Source organism: Labeo rohita, chromosome 16 (genome assembly GCF_022985175.1).
Source record: "Labeo rohita strain BAU-BD-2019 chromosome 16, IGBB_LRoh.1.0, whole genome shotgun sequence".
Lineage (NCBI taxonomy): Eukaryota > Metazoa > Chordata > Actinopteri > Cypriniformes > Cyprinidae > Labeo > Labeo rohita.
In genome coordinates, this window is record NC_066884.1 from 19,634,227 (window position 1) to 19,640,226 (window position 6,000).

Below are 6,000 nucleotides of genomic sequence, written 5' to 3' on the forward strand. Positions count from 1 at the left end.
ACAGCCCTGGTTGTGTTGCTTTCAATGCAGGGTCCGAAAGCGCTCGGATTTCATCAAAAATATCTTTATTTGTGTTCCGAAAATGAACGAAGGTCTTATGGGTTTGCAACAACATGTGCGTGAGTAATGACAGAATTTTCATTTTTGGATAAACTATTCTTTTAAAGGAGAAGTCCACTTCCAAAACAAAGATTCACATATAACGTACTCACCCCCTTGTCATCCAAGATGTTCATGTCTTTCTTTCTTCAGTTGTAAAGAAATTATGTTTTTTGAGGAAAAAAATTCAGCATTTTTCTCCATATAATGGACTGATATGGTGCCCAGATTTTGAACTTCCAATATGCAGTTTAAATGTGGCTTCAAACGATCCCAAATACGGTTGTAAACGATCCCAGCCTAGGAAGAAGGGTCTTATCTAGCGAAACGATCGGTTATTTTCATTAAAAAAATACAAGTTAAATACTTTTTTAATCTCAAACGTTTGTTTTGTCTTGCTCTGCCTGAACTCTGTGTATTCTGACTCAAGACAGTTAGGGTATGTCTAAAAACTCCAATCGTATTTTCTCCCTCAACTTCAAAAATCATTTAAAAAATCATCCTACATCACTGCAAAAGTACCGACACAGTGTTTGCAAAGTGAACATGCAAAGAAGATCAAACACCTTTAACGAAAAAGGTAAAAAAGCGATATAGGACGATTTTGAAGTTGAGGGAGAACATGAGATGGGAATTTTTCGACATACCCTAATTGTCATGAACCAGAAAAAAACAGTCCAGACAGAGTAAGACAAGAAGAGCATTTGACATTAAAAAGTATATAAATTGTATTATTATTATGAAAATAACCAATCGTTACGCTAGACAAGACCCTTCTTTCTCGGCTGGAATTATTTACAGCCGCATTTGGTATCATTTGAAGCTGCATTTAAACTGCATTTTGGAAGTTCAAAATCGGGGCACCATAGCAGTCCATTATATGGAGAAAAGTCCTGAAATGTTTCCCTCAAAAAACATAATTTCTTTACGACTGAAGAAAGAAAGACATGAACAATTTGGATGACAGTGGGGTGAGTACATTATATGTGAATCTTTGTTTTGAAAGTGGACTTCTCCTTTAATAATTTTACTTGTAGTTAACAATATCAACACTGAAATCAACTGAAATTGAATTATAACACTTAAAAGGTGGAGTCCGTTATTTTTATTTACCTCATTAAAAAGTACTTATGTAGTACTTATGATAAAAATTGTAAATAAATAAATACGGTAATAAGTTGAAACTCGGAAGAGGGAATGTTGAAAACTTTACCTGAAATGTCAGTGAAAGTCCAAACGTGCACCTTTAAAGCTGAGTTATGTCATTTCTGTGCCACTGGGGGCTCTGTGGACAGACAAGAAGCGGCAAGACATTTTAAGCAATAAAAATATGTGCAGGAGTTACTGTAGAAATGAGTGCAGCTGTACGATCTGCCCGGACGTGCCGATAGTCAGTGCTGTCCTGCTGTTATATCAGCACAGGTGTCATAAAACATGGTGCTTTGTATGACAGAGAGAAGAAAAATTTATTACTGCTTAAAATTTGCATATTTGGACAAGGTCATTTTCTTGTAAAAAACATTGAGTCCTTCTAGACAAACAACATCAAGATGAAGATTAAAAGTGCGTCCCACACACTATGTTCCCACAAGCTTTCATACTCTTTCCACTGACTCATATTCTCATACCCACAATTCCTTCATGTCATCGGAGGGAGTTTTGTGGCTTGATTTCATGGGAATTTCTCCTAGAAACTGCTAATTGCACATCTGCGTGTGTGCGTGCATATAATATGTTACATGTACACTCAATTTGTTCTTTAATGATGCAGTGAACGAGACCTCCTCAGTTTGTCGTTATCCTCGGCCCTCCATTACAGCCCCTGCTGTGTTCGGGTTCAGAGCAGAATGTTATCAAACCAGCCTTGAAGATTAGCAAAATTATCTCGCTTTGCTACTTCAAGTGAGACATTTCTTTTTAATTAACTGCTTTTGTGATGAGTTTATTCTGTTTTAATTAGATTCTGTGACTGATGAGAAGAGATTTCAGTGACAGCAGAACCAGCAGGCGAAATGTGGGTGTGCTATGACTGTTAGAATTTGGGAGGGAATTTCTCATGCATTAAAGAAGAGATAGCAGAAAAGCCTTGACATTACTCGCATAGCTGCGCCCTCTCTGTTTATCAGCACCACTTGTGCTTTAGTCCACCGCTGAGCTCTTGTGATGCCCTGGTTGTATGTGTGTGCGTTCCTTACATATTTCTTCCTGAAGTACAAGCACATTAAAGGAAGATTTATTTAAGAATATCTCTTCTTCCATTAAAGATTATGTGTGGGATACTTTTGTTCTCAAATGGGATTAGTTTTATGCAATGGGAGTGTGAATGAATGAATCTGTCAGTGGTTTTCTATATCCCCTTGTTTAGTTTGCAGACCCTGGTTGTGCCAGTGTTTCCTCCTCAGTCCTCACTCATTGAGAGAAATGGTAAACCTCTGAATAGTGCCTATGAATATTTTTACCAAAACAAGGAACAGGATGTAAGTAGCAATTAGTCTACATTCTTTTTTTCCAGTGGGTTTACGATGCGTTTTGCAAAGACAATCCCTCTGGAGCAACCCATGGTTAAGTGGTTTACTTTAGAGCCTGATAATGATGTCACTTCAGTCTCAGGTCAACCAAGCATTGGTATTAACATCCATCTCGCTGTTTACACATGGTATTAACATGTGTCTCAAATGTGTTTCCAGGGACCACATACATAACTCACAACATCAGCTGGGGTTGCATATGTAAGGGTCAAAGGTTAAGGTATGGATGTTTAGCCGCTGCTGGTAAATGCTGCAACTACATTATTTGTTGCTCAATAGAATCTTTCTCCTTTAAGGGGATCACCCAAAAATTACAATTTTGTCATTAATTACTCACCCACATGTCGTTCCAAACTGTAAAACCTTCAGAACACAAATTAAGAAATTTTTGATGAAGTCCGAGAGCTTTCTGACACGTTCAAGGCCCAAAAAGGTAGTAACACTCTAAAAAAGGCTGGGTTAAATACAACTCAGCGCTGGGTAAAATATGAACAAACTCAGCAACTGGGTTGTTTTGACCCAGCAATTGGGTTTCTACCAAGAAGGTTGGGTTAAACATTTCACATATTTCATCCAGCGCTGGGTTGTTTTTAACCCAGCATTTTTTAGAGTGAAGGAATAGTGATGGGAAGATCGGATCTTTTAACTGACTCGGATCAAAACGAATGAATCTTTTTCATTTCAGCAGAATTTAATTTAAAATGTTACATGTTAATAGCCAAATCCCACTCCACATCTACTTATGCAACGTTTCAAACAAGGCCAAATTATGAGAAACAGAAACAATTAATTCATTGTTTCAGATTACTTTCCCTCACCTCCCGAACTGTATTGTTCGCTCTTTGGTCACGTCACATCCCCACAAACTGAAGCTCTGCAGTGTGTAACGGAAACAGGAATGATTAGTTCATCTCTCTAGTCTTCGGGTTTGAGTCGTTCGTTCTTAGCCCCATAGGCTATACTGCTTTGCAGTCCCGGAAACAGAATATATTCCTTTTAGTGAATTGTAAGAGTATAAGACAGATTATGTCTGTCCGTCTATTTGTTTATTTATGATGCACTTATGTTAAAGATATCTGAGTAACTTTGTTCATGTCAAGTTCATTTGTGCTGCTTGTCACTCTGGCTGTGTTTAACCCCTGGGCTCTGTTAGTTATGCCATAAAGAGTGCTTTTAAGATCTGAGTTCCTGTAAGTGCCGTTATAAACAGCTGATGACAGGTATTGTCAGTTCTTTGCACATTTTCATGTTCAAAATGACCTGAAAGTATACCTAACCATTCCTGCCCTTTTCTTGAACGCTTGTTTTGTTAAGTCTCTATAAAAAAATTCTGAGTATTTTAAGTTGTTGTAACAAGCGTGTGACAGGTTTGTATGTCCTCAGGCTACAAGTTTTTTTGGCATTCTTTCATGGTGTGCACCAGACAAACACGCACAGGTGTTGTGTATAGGAAACTCTGGTTCTTTTTGGATGTGTGTGCACACGTCTGTTTCTATTAACTCAAGCAATCGTGCCTTTTAGCAATGTATTTCCGTATTGGCACACACAAGATGCAGCTTGTTCTACACAATACTATGTCATTTTGTCTTATCAAAGGTTGCTTAAGCGTAAGCAAGCATGCCATTTACAACGCAGTGCCAAAATTGATTCATCAATTAGTTGTGCACCACCCCCCAGATTTGCTGGCAATGGTTCAAATAAATTGTTAAAGAAAATTGTTTTAAACAAGAAAAAAGGAGAGTTTTGTTTGTACTCGAAATGTGAAAGCTGCCAACATTGTTTACTGCTTTTGGTATGCTGTAAATGGTGTCGGTTAAATTGGTGATAGATAAATATGTGTCTGTGACAATGGGAGACAGAGTGCTACTTTCAAAGTGGTCGATTTGAGATGTGAGGCCGCGGTTTTCATTAAAGGTCCTCTTCAGCTACATTTATGGTAAAACCGTTTGATCTCTCTGGGTCCTCTGCCAGCAAAAAGCCAATTGAATGCAAAAGCAGCACGAATGAAATTCCACTCAATCCAGAGGTGAGCCTCCATATTTTGCTAGGATTGCTCATGCATTTTTGTGATATTGTGAATTTTTGGAATGATAAAAAAGTCTTTAAAAAAAAAAAAAAAAAAAAAATAAAATAAAATAAAATAAAATAAAATAAAATAAAATAAAATAAAATAAATATAGAAATATTACATTATAGAAATATTACATTAAAAAAAAAAAGAAACAGTTTTGATTACTTTTGTTTTCATTTAATAAAGTGTTTGTATTCACTTTTTTGCATTTTTATTTATTCATTTATTCATTTTATTCATTTATTTATTCAAGTATTTATTCATTTTTAATTAGCACTTATTTTATATTTTTATTTAAGTTTCATTTCATACTTGTTTAAGCTTTAGTAATTTTTTGTGTGCTCTTGTCAAAAAAACTACTAGTCAACTACTAGTCAAAAGTTTTTGGACAGTAAAAATTAAAAAAAAAAAATTTTTTTTTAAATAATTCTCTTCTGCTCACCAAGCCTGCATTTATTTGATCCAAAATACATCAAAAGCAGTAATATTGTGAAATATTTTTACTTTTTAATTTTATTTACATTTTATTTTAGATTATATATTAAATATGAATAAACATTTATTATTAATTATTATTATTATTATTATTATTATTATTAAGTACGATTGAGTACATTTTTCAGGATCCTTTGATGAATGTTTTTTGATCAGCAAAACATTTTGTTTTATTTTTGTTTGAGTTTTAGTATATTTCTTTTTTCTTTTCTTTTCTTTTCTTTTCTTTTCTTTTCTTTTCTTTTCTTTTCTTTTCTTTTCTTTTCTTTTCTTTTCTTTTCTTTTCTTTTCTTTTCTTATTTATTTATTTGCTTCATTAACAAAAACAACCCTGCCGGGATTCCCACTCATACCGTACTTCAGCCTGTGCATTACTTAGAGTCACAAAAAATTAGACGTTTTTAACTATTTTCGTTAGCGAAGAATTGCACAAAGTATCCTGCCAAGTTGTGTCTGAAATGTAAGTTACTCAAAATTAATTACGTTAAAACCATACAACTGTTATATAAAAGCAGTTTAACGCTCAAAGTTGTACTGTAATCTAAAAAGTAAAACAGTAAAGCAAAATGCCATTTCAGAGTGGATTAGCGTACAGACACATTATCCACTGATCACGAAACCTATTATTATGTTGGTAAACCTTAAGCTTGAATGAATGCTGTTATTATGAAACACAGGTGTCCCTTTATTACAACACACTTGAGATCAATATGGCGGCTGTCGAAGACTCTCGATCACTCAGTCAGTATTAAAAGCCTCTCAATGAAACCATTAAATGAGAGAATCAGCACTCACTTAGCAGCCTGG